The sequence below is a fragment of the Bos indicus genome, chromosome 10, assembly GCF_029378745.1.
Source record: "Bos indicus isolate NIAB-ARS_2022 breed Sahiwal x Tharparkar chromosome 10, NIAB-ARS_B.indTharparkar_mat_pri_1.0, whole genome shotgun sequence".
Lineage (NCBI taxonomy): Eukaryota > Metazoa > Chordata > Mammalia > Artiodactyla > Bovidae > Bos > Bos indicus.
Genome location: NC_091769.1, coordinates 59,018,831 through 59,044,076, shown reverse-complemented (window position 1 = coordinate 59,044,076; position 25,246 = coordinate 59,018,831). Strand labels below are relative to the sequence as shown.

Sequence of the window (25,246 nt, the reverse complement as noted above, 5' to 3'; positions counted from 1 at the left end):
TGATCCGCACAGTCAAAGGCTTTAGCATGGTTGATGAAATAGAAGTAGATGTTTTCCTGGAATTCCCTTGCTTTTTCTATGATCCCGCAGATGTTGGCAATTTGATCTCTGTTTCCTCTGTCTTTTATAAATTCAGCTTGTACATCTGGAAGTTCTTGGTTCACATACTATTGAAGATTAGCTTGAAGGATTTTGAGCATTACCTTGCTAGCATGTGTAATGAGTGCAACTGTGTGGTAGTTTGAACATTCTTTGGCATTGCCCTTCTTTGGGATTGGAATGAAAACTGACCTTTTCCAGTCCTGTGGCCACTGCTGAGTTTTCCAAATTTGCTGGCATAATGAGTGCAGCACTTTAAAAGCATCATCATTTAGGATTTGAAATAGCTCAGCTGAAATTCCATCACTAGTTTTGCTCTTAGTTATGCTTCCTAAGGTCCACTTGATTTAGCATTCCAGGATGTCTGGCTCTAGGTGAGTGATTGTCGTTATCTGGGTCAGTAAGACCTTTTTTGTACAGTTCTTCTGTGTATTCTTACCACCTGTTCTTAATATCTTCTACTTCTGTTAGGTCCATACCACTTCTGTCCTTTATTGAGCCCATCTTTGCATGAAACGTTCCCTTAGTATCTTTAATTTTCTTAAAGTTATCTCTAGCCCTTCCCATTCTATTGTTTTCTTCTATTTCTTTGCACTGATCACTGAGGAAGGCTTTCTTATCTCTCCTTGCTATTCTTTGGAACTCTGCATTCAAATGGGTATATCTTTCCTTTTCTCCTTTGCTTATCACTTCTCTTCTTTTCACAGCTATTTGTAAGCCCTCCTCAAACAGCCATTTTGCTTTTTTGCATTTCGTTTTTTTGGGGATGGTCTTGATCCCTTTTTCCTGTACAATGTCATGAACCTCTGACCATAGTTCCTCAGGCATTCTGTCTATCAGATCTAATCCCTTGAAGCTATTTCTCACTTCCACTGTATAATTGTAAGGGATCTGATTTGGATCATACCTGAATGGTCTAGTGGTTTACCAATTTTCTTCAATTTAAGTCTGAATTTTGCAATAAGGAGTTCATGATCTGAGCCACAGTCACTTCCCAGTCTTGTGTTTGCTGACTGTATAGAGCTTCTCCATCTCCAACTGTAAAGAATATAATCAACCTGATTTCGGTATTGACCATCTGGTGATATCCAAGTGTAGAGTTGTCTCTTGTGTTGTTGGAAGAGGGTGTTTGCTGTGACCAGTGCATTCTCTTGGCAAAACTCTGTTAGCCTTTGCCCTGCTTCATTTTGTACTCCAAGGCCAAACTTGCCTGTTACTCCAGGGATCTCTTGACTTCCTACTTTTGCATTCCAGTCTCCTATGATGAAAAGGAAATCTTTTATTTGTGTGTGTGTGTGTGTGTGTGTGTTAGTTCTAGAAAGTCTTGTAGGTCTTCATAGAACAGTTCAGCTTCAGCTTCTTTGGCATTAGTAGTTGGGGCATAGACTTGGATTACTGTGATATTGAATGGTTTGCCTTGGAAATTAACCAAGATCATTCCTTCATTTTAGAGATTGCACCCAAGCACTGCGTTTCGAACACTTGTGTTGACTATTAGGGCTACTCCATTTCTTCTAAGGGATTCTTACCCACAGCAGTAGATTTAATGGGATATCTTTGTATTGCTATCCCTTTAATTTTCAGAGTTGTAAAATAACTCAGAGGCACTGAAAGGCACAGAGCCCCCATAAAATCAGAGAAGACCCCACCATCCCATTAAAAGGAAATCCGGTAATCGCCTTTGCTTAGTCCAAAGTCTTACATTTTTCTTTGCATTTGAATAATTTTCCTTGGTTCATCTCTATTTCCTGGTTTCTTGGAGAGAGTTTTCCCTCTCTTTGTCAGGAAGCTTTAGTTGTTGAGGTTTTGGAACCAGACAAGCCTGGGGTTCAGATCTATCTCTGCATTTCCTGGGCATGTGGCCTCATTGATATCACTTCTTCCCTGAGTCCATGTCCTACAATGGATGTGAAGATTAAAGTGTCTGGTACACAGATATAGCAGAAGCAAACCCTTATCTGCTACTAACTCTGTGTGGGATGTGGATCCAAATTTAAGATAGTCAAACTTATCACCACCCCTATTTTAGAAATGTGGAAACTGAGGTACCAGGTGTGACAACTGAGTCACCAGTGTGGAAACTGAGGTACCAGGCCCCCAGGGTCATGCTGTGAGGTCGTGTGGTGGAGCGGGAATTCAAACCCAGGCCAGCTGGCTCTGCTGTCACACTAAGCCAGTACTCAGGAAATGAAGGTGCCATGACACTGTTTAGTTTCTTTAATCCAACCACATCTTGAATGAGTTGGCTGACTCCCCTAGAAATTCAGCTACAGACTTGTTGGTCACGTCTCATTCCCTGGTCACTCTCTACTCCTGTTTGGCACTGGGGTGGGGGCCATATGGCTGCTGTCCTCCCTAGGCCCTGCTTCTCTGAGGGTCTTTGAGACTCTGATTCATTTGAGGGTCTCATCTATAAAGCCTGATCCTGATGGTGATTTGGGGTGAAGGAGAGCTGGTTTCTGATTGAAGTTTTAGGAAATTGGGCGCCTGAGCAAAAGATTAAAGAAGCATATTTTCCATAAGGTTCTATAGGCTCAGGAAGGGAATACTAAAGGTGTCCTCAGTTGTGACAGTAAAGTGATCACTAGCCTTTTGGGTCAGAAGATCTGGATTCAAGTCTTTCTTCTTGAATCCCCTGGCCTATACTCTCATGCCCCAGGAGCCATTCTCCAGACAGTGGCCAGTGTGATTATTTCAAAATATAAATTAGGTCAACTCATCATCCTGCTTAAACCCTCCAGTGACAAATGATTGAACTTAAATTACACATACCTCATTAGTGTTCTGAATAGTTGCCAACTGGTTCTCTTGGAAGGGGGTTTTGGGAAGAGAGAGAAGAGCCTTGATTTATAGTATTTGCCAATTTCCTTGCTGCAAATATCCCTATTATTATATACAACATTTAGCTTTGAACTTGACAGTTAACAGCTCACAAAATTCCTGAAACCTGCACAGCTGACTTAAAGCCATGAAGCCCTGGACTCAGCACAACTCTGTTAAAACTCAGCTTCCTACTGTGGCCCTTGTGGCCCAGTATGGTCTGCTGTCTTAGCTTAATCTGCCACAAGCAAATACTATAGCCTGTGTAGTAATAAAAATACAGAAATGAATTTTCTAATGGTTATGGAGACTAGAAGTCTCAGATAGAGGTCCGGCCAGTTCTTGGTGAGGAATCTCTTCTTGGCTTGCAGACAGCTGCCTTCCAGCTGCATCCTCAGGTGACTAAAGCACTCTCTACTGACTTGTCTTAAAAGGATGCTTAACCTGTTATGTCCTACTCTTCCCAGCCTTATGACCTCACTTAACCTTAATTAATTCTGTAAATAACCTGTCTGCAAATAGTCACACTGATGTTTAGAGCTTCAACACATGAATTTTGGAGGAACGCAATTCCATTCCATCTACCTACCTCGTCAATTTCACCTTGTTTCATGCTCCCTTCTGATCATGACACTGCAGCTCTACCACCTGTGAGCCCCCAAACACACCAAGCTTCATCCCCCCACCAAGGCCTTCTTATTTGCTGTTCATCTATCTAAAAAATATTTTCTCCAGACCTTAATCTGTAATCGCCACATCACCCTCTGAGGGATTTATTGATGAGAAAACTGAGGTGTGAGAGAATAAACATTTGACCAAAGCATAGATTGGTCAGAAGTGTTAGTTGCTCAGTTGTGTCAGACTCTTTGCGATCCCATGCACTGTAGCCTGCCACATTCCTCTGTCCATGGGGTTTTTTTTTTGTTTTTGTTTTTAATTTCCCAGGCAAGAATACTGGAGTGGGTAGCCATTCAGTTCTCCAGGGGATCTTTCTGACCCAGGAATTAAACCTGAGTCTCCAGCATTACAGGCAGATTCTTTATTATCTGAGCCACCAGGGAAGCCCCCAAAGCATACATTTAAGAAAATGCTGAGCCCAGATTCAAGGCATCATCACTTCTTTATTTATAGATTTGTAGCTGGCAGGAACTTTAAAAATCACCTGGGCCGCAGGCTCAGCTTCTATGTCTCATAATTTAAGAGCTTAAAACTTTGAGAAACCCAGCCGAAAGGACACCAGTTCCTTTCATGTCAGTTTGACAAGCTTTAATTTAGCCAGTCTTTCTGCAGGTACAGGTGAGAGATTCAGTCCAAGAGACACAGTAATACGGGAGACTGAGGAGGCCCCAGCTAGTATTCTTTCCAGTGGGCCAGTGCCACAAACTTCTGTGGAATATTAGCACGGTGAGCTGGGAGAGGTGCTGCTTAGAAATAAAAAGTGACAGCTTCCAGTTGGCATTTCCCATTATGTGGGGCCTTTTTGAATGAGATGATTTTCCACTTGGGAGAGGAAAGAGTAATATGTCAATGAAGGCAGAAGAAGATGTCCGGAACTTCCAAAGATAGGAGACTACTATTTTCCTCATAGTTTGAAAATGATAGAGCCCTTATATGTATGTATTTCACTAATAATTTATACATCTCAGTTTCTTTGAGAGTTGGTGAAAGCAGAATCAAAGCACATTCAAAGTCACAATTAAGTATTTAGCAATAAAGCAAAACTGAAAACAGGATTTTCATATACATGTTCATCAGCCCACTAAAAAGTCAATGACCTTCCAAATTCCTTAGGTCAAGCTTGTGCAAACATATGGGACTTGTCAATACAGGAAAAAGAGAGCTTCAGGTTGAATAATTACCCAGATAATTTGATTCTGGGAGAGTTTTCTTAGAACTCTCTAAGCAAATGCATTGAACTTGCTAAGAAAGTGCATGGAAACCAGCACTTCCTCTTCCTGTCCTCCTCTGGTCCCCACCCCCATCCTGATTTCCCTGTGCATATTTTTATATCTGCATCATCTATACACATTATATCATCCTGCATTTAAGTTTGACGGTATAGATGATGGCCTTGGCTCCATATATGCACATTAAATACAGTAGATTTCAAGGGATTTGGATGGGTATAGTATACTGATCCAAAGTCTGTTTTTCCTCTGCTGTAGAGCTCTAATCACAGTAAACTGTGCATTTGTAATCATCTAGTGAATTATGGTAGAAACATTAAGTGTTAAAATCCTGGCCTTTCCTTTGGAGATCTGGGTTATTTCGATGCTTGTCTAGACTTGACTACAGACATATCCAGGTACACAGGCCTTTCTCCACATATGTTTAGGCCATATAGATGATCCAGATAGTTCCAAGTTCAAGTATTTCCTACGTTTTATTTTTTGAAGTATAGTTGATTCACAACATGTGTTAGATTCAGGTGTACGACAAAGTGTTAATATTTCCTTCTTTTCTACTGCCATCCCTGACTAGTTGTGATACCTCTCCCTTTTACCTGGATTCTGGGCCAGTTGGGAATGAGCCTGAGTGTTGATTCAGTACTGATCTGAGAGTAAGAATGGAGGATGGTAGGATTCCACATGATGTGATGCACAGCCAAAAAACAAAGTATGGAGGATGGGCCAGGACTCCAAAAGAAAGAAAAGAGCTCTGACAAATAGCATAATGAAAGAATATTCAGGTTGACTCAATGGCCAACATTTACAACTTTCTAAATGAATTTAATTTTTCAATCTTTAATGGCCTTTAGTACATACATTCAGATTGGTGGTATAATACAAGGAAACTGGTATTTGGAGTATTCACTCATCTATTTGATTTTCTCTTAAGAGCTAATTCTGAGGTGTGCATTTTGTGCCTGGCTACATGTAATGATTAGATAAACTACATACCTTTTAAATCTCGAAGGTAACTGTTAAATCTGAGTTAGGATAAAATGTGATTGTAGGAGTTCTAACCTGGCTACATTCTCTGCTGAAATGTTGCTGTTTGCTTTTGGGGTCATGGAAAGAAAGAGGGTAGAAATGTTAAGGGAAAAGGATATTGGTACATGAGGAGCACTCCTTAGAAGTGAGAACTCATTGCGTTGTAGCTTTACATATAGACTAGAGACTTCCCCTCCCTGAAAATCACAGAAGCTGTGATAAGAGTTAATAAGTGCCATTACCTAAAGTTACTGGTTAATGTATTCCTGGAGCTAAGCAACAATGTAGACATGACAAAAGAAATTTTATTTGAATTTGAAGCACATCACATGAATTTTTTTTCTTATAGGACATATGTGATCTGGCTGAGGCATAAATTGAGCAATCAGACCCAGAGGGATGGTATGGGGAGGGAGGAGGGAGGAGGGTTCAGGATGGGGAACACATGTATACCTGTGGCAGATTCATTTTGATATATGGCAAAACCAATACAATATTGTAAAGTTAAATAAAATAAAATTAAAAAAAAAAAGAAAAGGACAGTCTTTAATTTAAATTTTTGCAGCAGATAAATCACATGTGGATAAACAAGAGTTAATTGAATGTAGTTTGTAGGAAAAGTCAAATGCTGAATTTGTAAGCATTTCTCCAAGGGTACGGATGTTGTAGTCCCCACCCCACCAAAAAGCAAATGAAAACCGTTTTATTCATAGTAGGAGATATGTTTGATCCAAGGTACGCAGATGTTGGCCTGGCCTTTGTAATCAAACTGAGTGCTTCTGCCCCAGATGTTAAAAAGCTTCCAATTCAGTGCAGGACAGTAAGGAGCTGGGGTGAGTTTTGCTGGTGGCTTGTCTTTTCCAAAGCATGTTTTGTGGAATTGGGTCTTTAGGGCTGCAGTTTCCTGTACAAACTCTTGGCCTCTATTTTCTCTTGCAGTCTGGTGTCTGGTTTGGATCTAGTCAGATGAACCGTGTCTCCTGCCTAGCTGACAACCCACAGGAGGTAAGCCTATAAAACGGCACAGGCCATGGTTGTTCATGTGAGGAGGACTACCTGGCAAAGATGGGTGGTTCCCATGTGGAGTTCTGTTGAGCAGTGCTCTGGGGCAGGGACTGACCAAACTTCTTTAGCGCTCGAGGCACTTGTCTGAATTTCTTGGGGTGAAAATCATTTCTAGCCGGTCTCTGGTCTCGTCTGGATGCAAGGATAAGTCATTTTTCTTCTGCATCTTCTCAACGCACCGACCTTGCAAAGTCTGCACGTGGAAGCGTCTCAGAAGGGTGACCAGGACGACCTTCATCATCACCATGGCGATGTACTTTCCCGCACAGGCCCGGGGCCCAAAGCCAAATGGCTGAAAGTACCTGTAAGGAACCTGGGAAAGAGATCAGACAATTAGCCAGAGTAGTAAAGGCTAGAGTCATGCATCTCCGTTTGATTCGCCCTGAAACCACAGTCAGTCAGAATGCTTGGTTTTAGTGATTTGGCCATACTGCTTCTTCACAGACAGGAATGACTATGACTCAGATAAGACTTTCTCCTTCCAGTTTGATTCACCCTTTGTGATACAGACACAGCCTCAACAATCCCCAGTTACGTTTTCATGTAAAGTACTCAGCTAGCTCTGTGGGAAGGCCACGTCTTTACTGCTGTTCTGCCAGTCACTGAGGCAAAGACCGTTGTTGTGCCAGGCCTTATAACCTGATGCCAAGGACAGATTTAGGCAAAGTGTGCGTTCCTGTCCTATTCATGCCAAGAATCTAAATATTTTTTGTTATACAAATATTTAAAGGGACACACCTCTCTGTCTTGTCCCCATTTGGACTTACATATTATCTGGCACTTGAAGGATACTTAGTAAGTTATTTTTGACCAATTGGCAACATGGTAAGTGTTGCTTATATACAAGTACAGTGAATTAGAGAACTGGTTTAACTAAGATCATATCTCTTCCCATATGGAAATTGAAAAATGGGGTAATGCAATGAACTATATGGATAATTCAGGTTAAAAAAGAATCATTGCCTAGAATTTGACATAACAGACGCAGAATCTCCAGTATACCTCAATTAAGAACAAGGTGGGAGTTCTTCTAATTACCAAGTCCTGTTTAGAATAGAGACTAGTACTTGTGGGGCCATTTGGTGACTCAAAGGCAGACTGCAAAAACCAAATCATTTCTTCTGATTTGATTTCCATCTAATTATCATAGATGATGCTACAGCTGAATCTACATGATGACAATGTGATAAGTGGAAAAGTGGGTTGGTTAAACAAACTTCACCTCATTTTAGGCAAATTAAGGGCCTGAATTGTTCATACTTTGATCTCGTGTGCCCTCCATGAAGACATTTCCAAGAGCTTGAGAGCCAGCCTCCTTGGCTTGAAGACAGAACTGATGGGCATCTTCTAGCCAGGGGAAATGTGTTCTCTCCTGGTGAGGCTGGAGGGGATGAGTAAATAGAATGAAATGTACAAATACAGAAACAGAGGGGATTTAACAGTTGATGCTTTTGGGGTGACACACTCAGTTTTAAGGAAGGACTCTTACATTCTTGGCAAAGTTTTCAAAAGTAAATTTATTAGGCTTTGGGAAAAACTCGAGTCTATGCATTCTCCCAAGATTCAGGATAATGTTAGTCCCCTTTTTCACTGGGTAGCCATCGATGACTTCATCCTCTAAGGCTTTGCTCATGACTAGGTCCATGACGGGCTGGTATCACATGCTCTCATTAATAAAATTTTCTACCACAGTTAGCTTTTGAATATCATCACTCTTTATTTTTCTTTCACCTGTGGAAGCAGACAAAAAGGACAAAGAAGGTCATGCTAATTTCAGTGTTGTTATAGGTCAGTTTGAAAAAATTTAAGATGGGAATACCAGACCACCTGACCTGCCTCTTGAGAAATCTGTATGCAGGTCAGGAAGCAACAGTTAGAACTGGAGATAGAACAACAGACTGGTTCCAAATAGGAAAAGGAGTACGTCAAGGCTGTATATTGTCACCCTGTTTATTTAACTTATATTCAGAGTACATCATGAGAAACGCTGGACTGGAAGAAACACAAGCCGGAATCAAGATTGCCAGGAGAAATATCAATAACCTCAGATATGCAGATGACACCACCCTTATGGCAGAAAGTGAAGAGGAACTAAATAGCCTCTTGATGAAAGTGAAAGTGGAGAGTGAAAAAGTTGGCTTAAAGCTCAACATTCAGAAAACGAAGATCATGGCATCCAGTCCCATCACTTCATGGGAAATAGATGGGGAAACAGTGGAAACAGTGTCAGATTTTATTTTTCTGGGCTCCAAAATCACTGCAGATGGTGACTGCAGCCATGAAATTAAAAGAAGCTTGCTCCTTGGAAGGAAAGTTATGACCAACCTAGATAGCATATTCAAAAGCAGAGACATTATTTGCCAACAAAGGTCCGTCTAGTCAAGGCTATGGTTTTTCCTGTGGTCATGTATGGATGTGAGAGTTGGACAGTGAAGAAGGCTGAGCACCAAAGAATTGATGCTTTTGAACTGTGGTGTTGGAGAAGACTCTTGAGAGTCCCTTGGACTGCAAGGAGATCCAACCAGTCCAATCTGAAGGAGATCAGCCCTGGGATTTCTTTGGAAGGAATGATGCTAAAGCTGAAACTCCAGTACTTTGGCCACCTCATGTGAAGAGTTGACTCATTGGAAAAGACTCTGATGCTGGGAGGGATTGGAGGCAAGAGAAGAAGGGGATGACAGAGGATGAGGTGTCTGGATGGCATCACTGACTCGATGGACGTGAGTCTGAGTGAACTCCGGGAGTTGGTGATGGACAGGGAGGCCTGGCGTGCTGCAATTCATGGGATCGCAAAGAGTCGGACACGACTGAGCGACTGATCTGATCTGATGCTATGTTTTGTCCACCAAGTCTTATGAAAAGTCAGATTTGAAGTCGATTATCTTAACATCTGAGGGATGTCATTGAGACATCTGGACTTGTAGAAAAACAAGGCCAGGTAACATTGGACCCACATCTCCACATGGCAGCTGTTGGCTGAGGTTGAATGGCTGAGGAGCTCTGTAGAGAAACTCCTCTCTGAAGCATCATGTAGACCTACCCAGTCTGCTTCAAACATTTATCAGCTACCTCTGTGGTTCTTGAGTTTGGTCCACTATTCTCGATTCTGCTACTGCTGCTGCTGCTAAGTCACTTCAGTCGTGTCTGACTCTGTGTGACCCCAGAGATGGCAGCCCACCAGGCTCCCCTGTCCCTGGGATTCTCCAGGCAAGAACACTGGAGTGGGTTGCCATTTCCTTCTCCAAGGCATGAAAGTGGAAAGTGAAAGTGAAGTCGCTCAGTCGTGTTCGACTCTTAGCGACCCCATGGACTGCAGCCTACCAGGCTCCTCCGTCCATGGGATTTTCCAGGCAAGAGTACTGGAGTGGGGTGCCATTGCCTTCTCCGATTCTCAGTTCTAGAAGACATTAATTCTTTAGTCAAAGAGAGATGGTGAGTTTAATCACGTTCAAGGAAATGTTCTTTTCTGGTATCCTGTGCAGTCATCTGTCAGAAAATATCTCTGATTGTCCCTCCTCCCCATCTCATTCAGGACAACCTGGTGCGACAGAGTGGCAAAAATCCTGTCTCTCCACCACACAAAAGGGGGTCCTCAGATCAGTCCCAGGTGAGCTGGGAATTGGTGGACACCTCCACAGTCTCTGATTGCTTGGCTCCATACCAGTCAGAGAGGCTCAATTTATCCTCAGAATTGGCAAAACTTTAAAGCATTCTCAAATGGGATATCACTTCTGCAGAATGAAAATCAACCCAGGGTCCCGAGGCAACTCTGCCTTTGTACAATTACTCTATTCAGGAGAGGTCTCACTTGATCAGAGAACTCTACCAACCCAGCCCCTCAATAGTGACTCCCCCTGGGGAATGGGAACAATGCTGTAGATGAGAGTAGGAGGAATCAAGAGATATTACATTCTACTTTGTAAATCTCTCCATTATTTGATTTCTTTCCAACTAGCATGTGTTTTTTTATATCAGAAAAACACTGATACCTGTCTGGCATAATGAAAATATGACACAGTGACTTGCTTCATTATTCTCTGGATGGGTTCTAGGAAGGTTTTGACATAAGATCATTAGGAGATAGAAACTGATGTTCAGAAGGAATTGATTTCTAATCTCTATTATCTGTTTGATAAATTCTTACCAACAACAGTCTGGATTTCCTTCATTACTGCCTCTTCAACCTGGGGATGCGTTGTAATGAGAAACAGCACGAAGAACACAGAGACAGACATGGCGTCTGGTGCAGCGATTGTCATTTCCAGTATGCACTGGTTTATGTTCTGTCCTGTCAGTTCACCGCGTTTCTACAATGGAAAGGGGGAGAAATATTGGGAAAGTGAAGGAAAGGTCAGAACAGGAAGCGAAGTGGCCCTCAAGGATCAATCACCTCAATAAAATGAAATCATAGGAATTATGCATCGTTTGGATTGATGATAGACTTTTGCATTAACAACCTTCAGTCTAAAACTGAACAATTTAACCAAAGATTTCTGTGTATTTAGTGTCTTTGGACTCCTTGGTGTTCACATTTTGTGTTGTGCAGACACAGATGTTTCAGACTTAAAGTCTTACCTGATTGACTATTGGATTGGACATGATACTGGAACAGATACTCAAGAGCAAAAACATGCAATAATTAATAGGGAATTTTTAGACACCTATACAGAAATAGTAACACACATATGTTGTGAGGGATTATGGCTAGTGCAGGGCTGTACCTCAGCCAGAATCAACTCAGTGGCAAAATCCATAGAGTCTTCTAGTTTCTCTGCTATGAAAATACCATGTCTTTTTTTTTTCCTATCAGAATTTCCATTTCATCTTTCAAATCTTTGCTGGAAAAATCATGGGAAATATTACCTACTTGTACACAGATAAGACATCTAGATAAACAAATTCAATTGCCATTTAAAATTTGCTTAATTGAAGCCATTAGTGTTCATGAATAACTGAGTTTATACTTAATTCTTTGCAAATATCCTTAAATTATATATGTTATATCAAGTTAAGGAACCAGAGTTAGCCACTATATCTCAGCACTGCTAGTAAAATCAAGATTGTAATCTGTGGTTAAGGGTTGAAAACTGGTACCAAAATGCTAAATCCAATTTTCTGATATTTGATTGGGCCAGCACTGTGCTTAAATTAAACATCAAATCCCAAAGCTAGTGAATGCCATTGGTAGGAGCACGCACACCTCAGTCTGCCATGGGCACTTCCATTTTCTTTATCTCATATCCACTTAGGCCATTTTTATCTGCATAACCCCAAAGATGATTAAATTTGAGGTTCCTCTTCTACACAGGAATTATTCCTTTTGATATTTATCTCATACCTTGAAGTTTCCGCCTCATAGTAACACTGACTAAATCGTTGTTGAATGAATGACTAGTTACATCAAGAGGCTTCTGCATTTTGAGAGTGTGGTGAACGGTAAAACACCCTGGAGAAGAGTCAAGGTTCTGCTCCAGGTTGTTGTCCTTCCACATAACCTACTTTTAGTCTTTGAGGTGTATGTCTCTTTTAAAGTGAAGAGATCAGACTAGATGAACATTAAGGTCATCTTGAGATCTCTATTCTGCTCTTCTTGTCTTTAAGTATATGCTTTCATGTATAATTGTATTGTTCCCCAGTTTCAGAGAATACTATTCTGTATTAGGTTAAATGTACAATAAATCTTTCTTTCAAATTCTTGTTGACACATTTGCCTACACATTTAAATACTCAATTGACCTAAATAGCCTCTATGTTTACTCCAGTTTAGCAGAAGTAAGGGAATATTCTTTAATATTCCTCCTATTTTTAAAGTTTTCTCCTTTTTTTTTTTTTGGTTTCTCAGGGAAGATGTTTAAACATTGAGAGATATTCTTCAGGAGAGTAATTTAATGTGTCATTCCAAATAAGGATGTTTACTATTGTGTATGTCTGTGAGTACACTTACAGGCACACACTCACACGTCATTCCAAATATATAGCAGGGATATATTCATGTTCATTTATTCATCTACCCAGCCATTTGTTCAGCAAATATTTGTTGAGTGTCTCCTATATTCACTCAGTGGTGGTCTAGAATGTTCACAACATTACTCACCTAAGCAGTAGTCCCCAAATGTCTGGGATGCACTGAAATGCCCTTAGACTTTGAATTCATAGAGAATGTCTTGATAGAGTTGAATCCATTTCTAAGCATCTGCTTCCTCCCTGTGCCAGAATCAGGGGCCTGTGAATATCCATTGGGATTCCTCCTATTCAGGTTAGAAGTTGCTCCTAATTAAATGTATGCATTAGAACTTGTATGTCATTAAAAACTGGAAAAATTGAGTTTAGTGATAGTTTTCAGAAAATACAAACTCTCTGACTTACAAACTTATAAGAATGTGTCTATTGGAACTCTGAATGTATTTTGTACAAGATAATTGTGGCTAGGTTCCTAGTCTAAGCCACAAACACCTTCAATGTATTCTGAGACTGAAAAAACCTTACACTTAACAAAATAAAAAGTACAAAATGATACTTTTGTAAAACTGGGAATTCAAAGAGGGAAAAATATAAAATTGGATATCTATGGATGGAAGTAGATGTCCCAGAATCCTTTCCATAAATATATATATTTTAAAAGTGTTGACATAAGACAAATACTATATGATTTCACTTATATATTGGATCTTAAAAAAAAAAAAAAGCAAAAATCCCAAGCTCTTTGTTAAAAGAAGAGATTGGTGATTGCCATGGATGCTTCCTGTAGTTTGGGTGTGAAATGGGTGAAGAGGGTCAGGTCAAAGGTACAAACTTCCTTTCAGTTATATGATTGATAGATCATGGGGATGTAATATTCAGCATGGTGATTACAGTTAACATGCTGTTTGCATATTTAAAAGTTGCTAAGAGAGTAAATCTTAAAAGTACTCATTCAAGGAAAACATTTTCTAACTATGTTTTGTGAAAGATGTTAACTAGATTGTGATGAGTATTTCTCAGTATATTCATATATTGAATCATTCTGTACACCTGAAAGTAACATAATGTTATGTGTCAATTAGGCCCCAACAATAAAAGTATTGATATTATTGAAAAGGCATGAGAGGATGGAGATTAAAAGATTTCTCTAGGTCTTTAGTGCTTTAGATCAGAGAAGATATTACCTAGTTCACTAACCATTGGCAAATTTATATAGAGAGGGAATGTTGCTGAGCTAATTTCAAAGAAGACAAAGAAAACTGTTACACATTCTCATGAAGTAAGTTTCTATGGGCCTACTGACCATAGTGAAGCTAAATTAATGTAGCTGTGGTTCAATATGATTTTTCAGACCACCACACAGTCTGACCACAGTGAAGAGATGAATCACTGGCCTTCTTGATTCAAGTCACAGTAAGCTCTGGGTGAAGCAAAGAGAAGTGTTTAAAGGCCCATGTGTCCAAATCATCCACCTGCTACTCATCGACCACTGGAGAACACGTCAGAGCAACGTGAAACTGACTTCCTGGACACTAGTATTACTGAATTTCAAAATGTGAAAACATGATGAAGATAGCTCTTCAACCAAGTTTAGAAACTTAAGGCACTGGAGAATTTAAGATACTCTGGACATCTGGGGAAGATATGAACAGAGGGATGGAGAGAGATAACATGTTTACTGCCTTCTATGTGTCATGCTCTGAGTTGATTGCCCTACATAGAGGATCTAATTAACCTATATACCACCATGGAAAGTAGGCTATAATTTGTTTTAAAGAACTTCCCAAGACCATTTGGTTACCAAGTGGTAGAGATAGGATACAAACCAGGTCTGTCTACTTTTAGATCCCCTGGGCTTTCCTCTGGTTGGTAGAAGTGGCTCATTTAGTGGCTGGCTACTCATACTCTTAAAACCCAATGACTATCCAATAAGCCATTAGGCATCTGTACAGTCTTCTGTTAGGGTAAGCTGAGACCAAAGCAAACCCAAAAATGACAATTTTAGGATTCCCCCAAAATATAAGATACATAAATAAACAAACAAGACATCTTATAAAAATTCATCATGAAAAAAATTTGTGACTACTGTCATTTCCTATGAGTTGAATTAAGTAAAATTCATTCAGAAGCAGCACAACAATAAAATGATTTGGTTTTCATTTCTTCAGACATGCATAGAGAATTCTGACAAATAATAATGACAGGTTCAGCCAACCCTTTTCTTCAACTCAAAACACACTTCAGTGTTCTAGGTCCAGAGATGGGGCTCTCAACCTCCGAGGTGAAAAGCTCCCCTGGGCCAAAGGCTACCTTTTCCTCTGTGGTCTGGTCACACGGGCCTGAAGTGCTGTAAGAAGTGCTTCACCAGCATGTAAATCAACAGATCTCTGTGGTTTTGGAGACAAGACAACTTACAAAGAGGCCAGCAATAGCTAAGACCCAACCAATCAGTCTCATCAATAATTATTCCAAAATGTGGTACGTACACAGATTTCTCATGCTTCCTACATAGCCAAGAAAGCTTAAAGAAGATGTCTGGTTTGAGAAGGAGAGCTTGCCATGCATCAAAATAACCCTGGATTTAACCACAAGGATGCTTTCTGGAAAAACAGAAAAAGATCAGAGCATGTGAGCAGAAATATGAGTCCAAGAAGGATATGCTGATGAGAGAAGATCCCTGTAGACTCTCCTAGCATCTTGGACTCTAAGCAGGACAAGGTTCTGCTTTCAGTGGGTGTTTCAGCCACATGAATGTCACCTAACAAACCAACACTAATTTATCCTACTTGTTTATCAGAGATATTTATAGTTTTCAAGTTTGTGTTAGAGACACAGCTTAGAATTTCATATCCTTCTCCTAGACTGAGCCTTCAACACCTTCTGTTTTCCAGACCATGGGAAATAAGAAGTAATTAAAACTGTTCTGGCCTCAATTCTGGCACCTGGCATGGCAAAAAGCCGTCCCATTCTGTTGTTTGTATTTCAGTCCAGTGTGTAGAATTCATCTTGGAATCCTCAATGCCTTGTCCTGTGTCTTGCGCAGTCAGCTCTTTAATGGGTGTTTTTGAATTAAATTGAATACCAGAGAAAAGATAACTACTTATTTTTTTCAGATTATGCACATGAGAAGGGAAGAGACATAAGCAGATGCAGAATTTGTGGTTCATAGAAATGAAGAAGTTTGCCAACACCATACAGCCAGTGTGGCTGGCAGCCCGTAACTGCAGCCCAGTCCTATCTGACCTCAGGGCCATGTCCTTTCCTATTGGTGCACTGGGTCCCTCAGGCCCATTGAGAGTTTAACAAGGACCTCGTGAGCAGGGGGAAATACATATAACTCTGTATGGATTATGCAGGTTCTTAGCCACACAGTCTGCATCCCTAAGTTAGCAGAGAGCTGTACAATGCATTTTACTTTACCCCTTCTATGAATCAAGGCTAGTGGGGAACCAAGAAGAAGGGACTTCTAAAATAGGTACCTGTCAATCCTTAGGAGAGATGTGTGTGGCAAGAAAAGTACCTTGAGAGTCCCTATCTGAAAGGGGATCCAGGCAAGAGGCTGTGACTAAAGTCCTCAGAGCATATGGGGCTCTCATCCTGATGTCAGTCAGACAGGGGTCCTATGACTCTTGTAAGGAATAATTACAGAGCAGGGGAGAGGAGGCGAGGAGAGTGGAGAATAAAAAGGGAGGGCTTATCACTTGTTTGCTTGTCCAAATGTAGTTGATCAGGGAGTAGGTGTGATAGCTCAGCTGGTGTGGGTGAGTGTGAAAATCATGCCTTGTTCTTATGCCTGTGATGTTATTCCCTCAGATCTGCAGGGGGTTCAGGGCTACACTTCATCTGGGACTTTGTTCAGTTGTCCATTCCAAATCAGAGGGTCAGAGGCCTTTCTGACCACCTTCTCTCTCCACAGTAGTCTCGGCCTCTCTCCAACCACCCCCATTCACTTTATAGTCCTATACACTACTTTTTTTTCAAGGCACTTATTGCCTAAAATATTACTAGATAGTTACTTGTTTACTGTCCTTATGTCCACTGGGATGTAAACTCTTCGAAGGCAAGGACTTTATCTAGTTCACTACTGTAATCCCAGAACCTAAGCCTGCCATAAAATAGGCAATCAAAAAATATTAGTTGAAAGAATATATGAATCAGTGAACACTGTTAGAAATCAAATCAGGAGAAATTACATTAAGCTGACAATAGCAAGATGGAATGAATCCACATGATTGATATTTGATCTTCTGTTGGTGGTAGAGTTGCATATGTGTGTTTAATGATTTTTTTCTGTAGTGTAGTGAGGAAAGCATCTTCTTAAGTGAAATATCTTTCCAGTGTTGTTATGAATGTTAAATCACAAACTTTATATGAAGCAACTTTTTATACTGCTTTCACATAGTAGATACTAAGTTAATGATAGTTATCATCATCATTTCCAGCAGCAGCAGCAGTACCCTTATCATCATATAGATAGAGTCAAAGTTTTCACACTTAGTGACTTTGGGGGAGAGGTGTGTTTGTCCATTTATGTGTTGTGTGTGTGTGCATGCGTGCATGTGTGTGTGTATGGAGAGATAGAATGTTTCTTTGTGTGTGTATGTGTATATACACATATATACGTGTATGTGTGTATGTATATATCTATATTTTTGCCAAAAGAATGGCCAAAAGGTGTGTAATGGTTAAATACATAGGTTTGGTGATTAGATGTATTTATGACCAAATGAAATGATTAGAAACTTAAGTTTCTAATCTGAAACATAATAGATATGTTTCTAATCTGAAATGTAATAGATAGGTAGAATCATCCTATTTCCTAGGATGCTCTAGGATTTCCTTGGATGCTCTATTTCCTAGAGCAATGAGGAGAGATATAAAAGAAATAGAAAATGCCCCCCACTATGGATTTTTATGATCTTATAAGTGAGGAAGGCAGACATACCAGGAAAACACTTTAGGAATACTTGGAAAGATTTAAAGAAGAGCAGTGTACAAGAGTGTATCTTTCCATGAGTTCATTATCCTTCTCATGTCCTGTTTAGTAAAGGGCTGAATGTCAAGTCATGAGAATGAAAATTTCAGTACCATCCAAGGGGATCCCCAGGAAGAGCACGTTAGAGGTGTCCAGCATGATGTGCCGCATGAGGGTCAACACGTCCACATAGCCCAAGTCATTGCAGACCTCCTCCAGCCTGTCCAGATGCTTGGTGATGGAATCAGCACAGATGGTCACCATGCGCACCAGGCCAGGGCCAGACAAAGCTGAAGGGGACAACATCAGAGTGAGCTACCTCCAACTCCAGGGCACACAGCAATCAGGCAATTTTGGCTTTTTATGTTCGGAGCTTAACTGACCACAGATTTTTATTAAATGAGTGGAAATTTTCATCTTTAAATTTTCATCTATATTCTACTAATTGTCCAGTATCAAGTATCATGTTTATTATTAAAAATAAATGAATGGATGAATGAAAAATAAATTTTTTTAGAACAGATGCCTCAAAATTAAACTTGTATTCTACCTATGACAAATCATTTGAGAGACTGCAAGTGAAATCTTTAGTGCTGGTGGTCATAAGTTACAAATCAGTGATTTTCTATATTTATTATATACATTTCTCCCTAAAGATGGTTTGGATTTCACCAGGATGATATTTTATGTTTCAGTGGGTGGCAGAATATTGATACAGGACTATTCAAATTGGATCTTACTTTTATACCTAAGATGTTTCCTGTTTAATTGTAGTTCATATTTGTAAAGTGTTAGCCTGGGATGGAGGAGCCTGGTAGGCTGCGGTCCATGGGGTCCTTAGGAGTCGGACATGACTGAGCGACTTCACTTTCACTTTTCACTTTCATGCATTGGAGAAGGAAATGACAACCCACTCCAGTGTTCTTGCCTGGAGAATACCAGGGACAGGGGAGCCTGGTGGGCTGCTGTCTATGGGGTTGCACAGAGTCGGACACGAATGAAGCGACTTAGCAGCAGTAGTCTTCCCAGGCAGCGCTAATGGTAAAGAAAGTGAAAGTGAAGTGGCTCAGTCGTGTTTGACTCTTTGCGACCCCATGGACTGTAGCCTACCAGGCTCCTCTCTCCATGGGATTTTCCAGGCAAGAATACTGGAGTGGATTGCCATTTCCTTCTCCAGGGGATCTTCCCAACCCAGGGATGGAACCCGGGTCTCCTGCATTGTAGACAGACGCTTTACCGTCTGAGCCACCAGGGAAAGAACCTGCCTACTAATGTAGGAGATCCGGGTTCAGTCCCTGGGTCTGGAAGATCCTCTGGAGAAGGGTCTGCTAACCCATTCCAGTATTCTTGCCTGGAGAATCCCATGGACCAAGGAGTCTGGCAGGCTATGTCCATAGGGTAACACAGAGTTGGACATGACTTAAGTGACTTAGCACACACACATGCATAGTCTTATAAATGACCAAATATACCTTTCTCTTAATTTTGGTTTTTCTTCAAACTACATCCAGATTTATTGTACTCAATGTCAAAATTTCCAAAAAAATTTCTGTTTTGTTTGAGCCGTCTTCCTCACAGAACTGAAAACACTTAAGGGCAGTAATAACCTATTAGTTTATAGATCATGTCCACAGAACATGGTGGCCCCTAGAATTAGTGGATGAATGGATGAATGAAACCAGGTGGAGTGAACTGGCTCTGATCTCTTCCCTTGCTTGGCTCCTGACCATCTGAGCAGCTATTAATCTTGAAGGTAGGTGGTCTAACATTAGACGTAACTATTAAAGTCCTACTTTCTCTCTTTTGTTCAAGGTTGCTATAAGATTTCTTTAGGAATAATCTCTCTTTTTTCCTGTATTTTTCATTCAATTGTATTGTAAAGTCAAAGTCCTCAAATAAAACAAATCAGCTGTGCTGCAGAAGCCCTTTCAGGCACACTCTGAAGAAGAAAAGAGACCTGGTGAGTGGTCGTAGACTCTAAACATTTTCACCCACCCATATATATATATATATATAAAGGAAGTTTGGGTTGGCAGCACACTTTCTGACCAGGAGTGACTTGGAGATATGCTGGGATGCTGTTTCCTGGGTGACTGTCACATTGACAAGTGGGACAAATGATTCCTTCATGAATAAATCCTTTGCATGAAGGGTTGGCCTTGACAGGCTGATGTCAGTCCCAGGCTGATGTCTGATTTGCTTCTACATTCAAGAGCTTGAAACCTCATTTCAAATGTATAAACCACATTTCAAACATATGAACAGAATGGACAGACTCTAGAAGCTGGGAAAGTCAAGAAAACACTTTCTCCCTAGATTCTCCAGAAAGAACACAACCTTGTCAGTGTCTTGATTTTTGCCCCATATGAGACTCACATCATGAATCCCAAAGAAAGGCCATGCCAAAGAATGTTCAAACTACTGCACAATTGCACTCATCTCACACACCAGCAAAGTAATGCTCAAAATTATCCAAGCTAGGCTTCAACAGTACATGAACCAAGAACTTTTAGATGTTCAAGCTGGATTTAGAAAAGGCAGAGGAACCAGAGATCAAATTTCCAACATCATAGAAAAACATAGAAAAAACAAGAGAGTTCCAGAAAAACATTTGCTTCATTGACTATTGTAAAGCCTTTGATTGTGTGGATCACAACAAACTGTGGAAAATTCTTAAAGAGATGGGAATACCAGACCACCTTACCTGCCTCCTGAGAAATCTGTACACAGGTCAAGAAACAACAGTCAGAACCGGATATGGAACAACAAACTGGTTCCAAATTGGGAAAGGAGGACGTCAAGGCTGTATATTATCATCCTGCTTATTTAACTTCTATGCAGAGTACATCATGCACAATATCGGGCTGGATGAAGCACAAGCTGAAATCAAGATTGCCAGGAGAATATCAATAACCTCAAATATGCAGATAACACCACCCTTATGACCGAAAGTGAAGAGGAACTAAACAGCCTCTTGATGAAAGTGAAAGAGGAGAGAGAAAAAGCTGGCTTAAAACTTAATATTCAATAAACTAAGATCATGGCATCCAATCGCATCACTTCATGGTAAATAGATGGGGAAACAATGGAAACAGTAACAGATTTTATTTTCTTAGGTTTCAAAATCACTGAAGATGGTGGCTGCAGCCATGAAATTAAAAGACGTTTGCTCCTAGAAAGGAAAGCTATGACAAACCTAGAGAACATATTAAAAAGCAGAGACATTACTTTGCCTACAAAGGTCTGTCTAGTCAAAGCTATGGTTTTTTCAGTAGTTGTGTATGGATGTGAGAGTTGGGCCATAAAGAAAACTGAATGCCAAAGAATTGATGCTTTTGAACTGTGGTGTTAGAGAAGACTCTTGAGAGTCCCTTGGACTGCAAGGAGATCCAACCAGTAAATCCTAAAGGCATCAATCCTGAATATTCATTGGAAGGACTGATGCTGAAGCTGAAGCTCCAATATTTTGGCTATCTGATGCGAAGGGCCACTCACTGGAAAAGACCCTGATGCTGGGAAAGATTGAAGGCAGAAAGAGAAGAGGACATCAGAGGATGAGATGGCTGAATGGCATCACTGACTCAATGGACATAAATTTGAGCAAGCTCCAGGAGTTGGTGATGGACAGGGAAGCCTGGCATGCTGCAGTCCATGGGGTTGCAAAGAGTCGGACACGACTGAGTGACTGAACTGAACTGAACTGACTCACATCTGACTTTTGACTCATAAAACTGTAAGATAAGGAATATGTAGTTTGAAGCCAAAGACTTCAATTTCAGCAGGGTATAGTAAAGAGATAAATCGCTAAATAAGAATATTTGGAATCTAGTTTCTGTTCTTCCGTATCTGGCTGTGTTGCCTGGGGGAAATCACTAGCTCTCTAGAAATGTATTTACTTAAGTATGAAATTCAGAGGTTGGAAGAGATAATGCACCCCTTCTCAGTTCTAAAATTCTCGAAGTTATTTGCAAATTGCCTTCTGTTAAAATATCTGGGATGTCAGCCAATGGCTCAGCAAACATGTTGCTCTGTTAAATCAACTATATGGCTGACACACTAAATTCTTAATTGAAGTGACATTAAGTGTATAGAGAGCCAATTCTTTTTCACATCCATAAGGTCGATGTAAAAACAGGAAGAACTAAATTGAAGTGGTTAAATATGTAGGCTCTGAGGTTTTCTTCTGTGCTACCTTTTATTAATGGTGGAAATTGAGCATGGTACCTACAGTCCACCGGGTCGCAAAGAGTTGGACACAACTGAGCGACTTCACTCACTCACTTAACTTCTTTATGCCTCAGTTTTCTCATTTGCAAAATGTAGGTGATATTTACCACATGGAGTTGCTGTGGGATTAAGGCATCCAGTGTTTAAAACAGTGCCTATTACAGAGTACATGTGTAATGAATGCTGTGCTGTGCTCAGTCGCTTCAGTCATTTCGAACTCTGTGACCCTATAGCCCTCCAGGCTCCTCTGTCCCTGGGGATTCTCCAGGCAGAATACTGGAGTGGGTTGTCATGCCCTCTTCCAAGGCCTCTTCCTGACCCAGGGATTGAACCTGTGTTTCCTGCATTGTCAGGCGGGTTCTTTACACACTAGCACCACCTGGGAAACCCAGAATGAATGCTAGCTCTTATTATTTCAAAACGGTGAAGCAGCAGAAGTTAATGATTTCATAAGGCATATTCATAGACAAAAAAGCAGAATTTAGCCACACACCTGAATACCTTTCATAAAGTAAGTTCTGACAGCTTTCCTGATCACTGGATTATTGTTAAATATGATGCATTTCTCATGCATGCCAATGAACTGCAAGCCAAGTTTGCTGCCAAATCAAGATGTATAACGATTGTGCTTCATTACGTGAAACACTCTTGAAAGGTGGTTGTTGAATCACGTGAATACACCGGGATTCTTGGCCCCCGGAGGAGAAGAATTCAATCCGGGGCCAGAGACGAGGCTTGATCGCTCAGAGCTTTTGTGTAATAAAGTTTTATTAAAGTATAAAGGAGATAGAGAAAGCTTCTGACATAGGCATCAGAAGGGGGTAGAAAGAGTACCCACTTGCTAGTGTTAACAAGGAGGTTATATAATCCAAAGAATGTCTGGAGGTTGTAAAGACCTCATCAGACCTACTCCCATAATTTACATTTTAAGATAACACTGTCCTCAGGCAAGATACATCCTTGTAAAGACCAGGTCTACTCCCATAATTAACATTTTAAGATAACACTGTCCTCAGGCAAGATACATCCTTGTAAATACCAGGTCTACTCCCATAATTAACATTTTAAGATAACAGAAGGTTGAATCCAAAGACTGTCCTTAGGCAGGATACATTATTGTTATATAATCCTAAGGAATGTGGAGAAAGAAAAAAAAGTTTGTCCTTTCTTCCTCCTTGAGAATTCCAGACCCCTCTCTCCTTGGGGACCCCTAGACTCCCTATCAACCTGCCTAGGAACTGACTCTCTCACTCTCGAGGACCTACAGAGAGAGCAAACCCTTGGGGTTACTTGTTAAGGGTCAGGAGAACTCAGTGTGATGAGTTTGCTGACCTGGTGTCTCTCGTAGAAAATGCCTGTTGATCTAAATTCAGTGCATACTTTCTAGTATTCAGATTAAATGAGCACCTCCTTCTCTGTGTTAGCAAAAGAACCTCCTTCTCTGGTTGAAACATTTCTACCTACTAGCTCTCTGTTTGAGCATTACTAAAGATCAACAAACAATGCACACATAGAGTTATTTGTTATTTGCCCTTCTCTAATAGCTAGTCTCTAAAATATTATCCACTAATGTGGTCAAAGCTGCAAGGCTGTAAGAAAGTGCATCCTCCACACCACCACGTTTCCAGGAGCCTCCAGCCCTGAGGCAGCCCCACTCCAGACAGTGCCCTTCTCCTTGCTCCCCACCCCCCACCCCCAAGACCCCCTTTCCCTGCATAAGGGAGCCTCAGAATTGGGAGGTACTGGAATAATTGAAGTCTCATCTCTTTAGTCTGGAAACAGCAGTTCTGCCTTGTACCACCAATTCCTCAGAGTCTCTAATCAGGCCTGGCCCTTCCAGGGATATCACTCTGGGACTGAAGGATATACCTTGGTACCTCTGCCCTGAGCTTGGCTGACTTGGGTGGGCCTGGAATCCTCTGTGTGGTGGTGACAGTTGCTCTCCTGGAGCTCTGCATTCATCATGAATCACCAAGGTCTTCAGGGTCACAGAGTTCTCCCAAGACATAGGATATATTGAGCCATTAGATAGCCCTTGATGTGGCTTCTGTGGGACTTTGCTAATAGCCCAGGCTTCCTTGAATTTCCCAGTTCTCCTTCCACTACTGTGCCTTCTATCTTCACTCACATACCCAGCTCTTTAGCCCTGGACTGGGCTTCAGAGCAACTAGGAAGGTGGAGGCAACCCTTCCCCACCCATCTCCTCCTCCAGGACTTGTTTCCTGCTCCCAATCCCAGTCTAATTTGGGCACAATAAGCGAGGAGCATTATAGAATGTTGTAAATTCCTGGCTGAAGACAAACTGGGGCCTCCATGTGTGCAGAGAATATTGTCTTCTTAGGACAGTGGTACAGAATGCTTCTACAGAGAGCCTCACTTTGTTGAGATTTTTTTATTAAGACTGCTTATAATTTAGGGTACGGCATTGGCAAGAAAAATCAACCATTTAAATAATTTACAATTGAGAGGATAAAGGATAACAGGGTAGTTCTCTTTAGTATAAAATGTAGGGTAGCTTTATTTATTCCATTGTATATTTAATACTGACGCAAATCCAGATACTTCTATTTGTATTCCAGGAAATTAATATGATTGACACACAGATAAAATTTTGCCCTATGTACAGACATCATGCCATAGAAAGGACTGAACTTCTAGTTAATTGATAGATTTCAGAATTCTAGCTATTCTTACCATCTCCTCCCTCACTCTATAATCAAAGCAGCAAGTAAGTCATTGGTATACTTTTACTTCACAAACTAGGATCAACAAATTTTAAGTTCTTAGAGGACAAAGAATACTATTGTACTCTGACATTTAGAGCTTTTGGGTATATCATAAAACACATTGGTGTGTCCAAATGTTTTGATGAATTCTGCCCAGTTAAAAGCTTCAGCCCACGGGGAGCCAAAACCAGCGCTCTGTGACAACTTAGAGGGAGGGGATGGGGTGGAGTTGGAGGGAGCTTCAAGAGGGAGGGGACATCTTTATACCTATGACTGATTCTTGTTGATGGATGGCAGAAACTGACACAGTAATGTAAAGCAATTATCCTCCAATTAAAAATTTGTTGTCAATCATGTCTGACTCTTGTGACCCCATGGACTGTAGCCTGCCAGGCTCCTCTGTCCATGGAATTCTCCAGGCAAGAATAGTCGAGTGGGTT

General features: G+C 40.8%; 1 long non-coding RNA gene across 4 annotated transcripts in view; it reads left to right on the top strand.

Moving 5' to 3' along the window:
- LOC139185276 (uncharacterized) overlaps nucleotides 1–25,246 on the top strand; it is a 218,476-nt gene that overhangs the window by 78,734 nt on the left and 114,496 nt on the right. For all 4 annotated transcript variants that reach the window (XR_011568888.1, XR_011568891.1, XR_011568890.1 and 1 more), the window contains exon 3: nucleotides 6,792–6,857. This is a non-coding gene — a long non-coding RNA (uncharacterized lncRNA). The remainder of the gene's footprint in view (nucleotides 1–6,791; nucleotides 6,858–25,246) is intronic.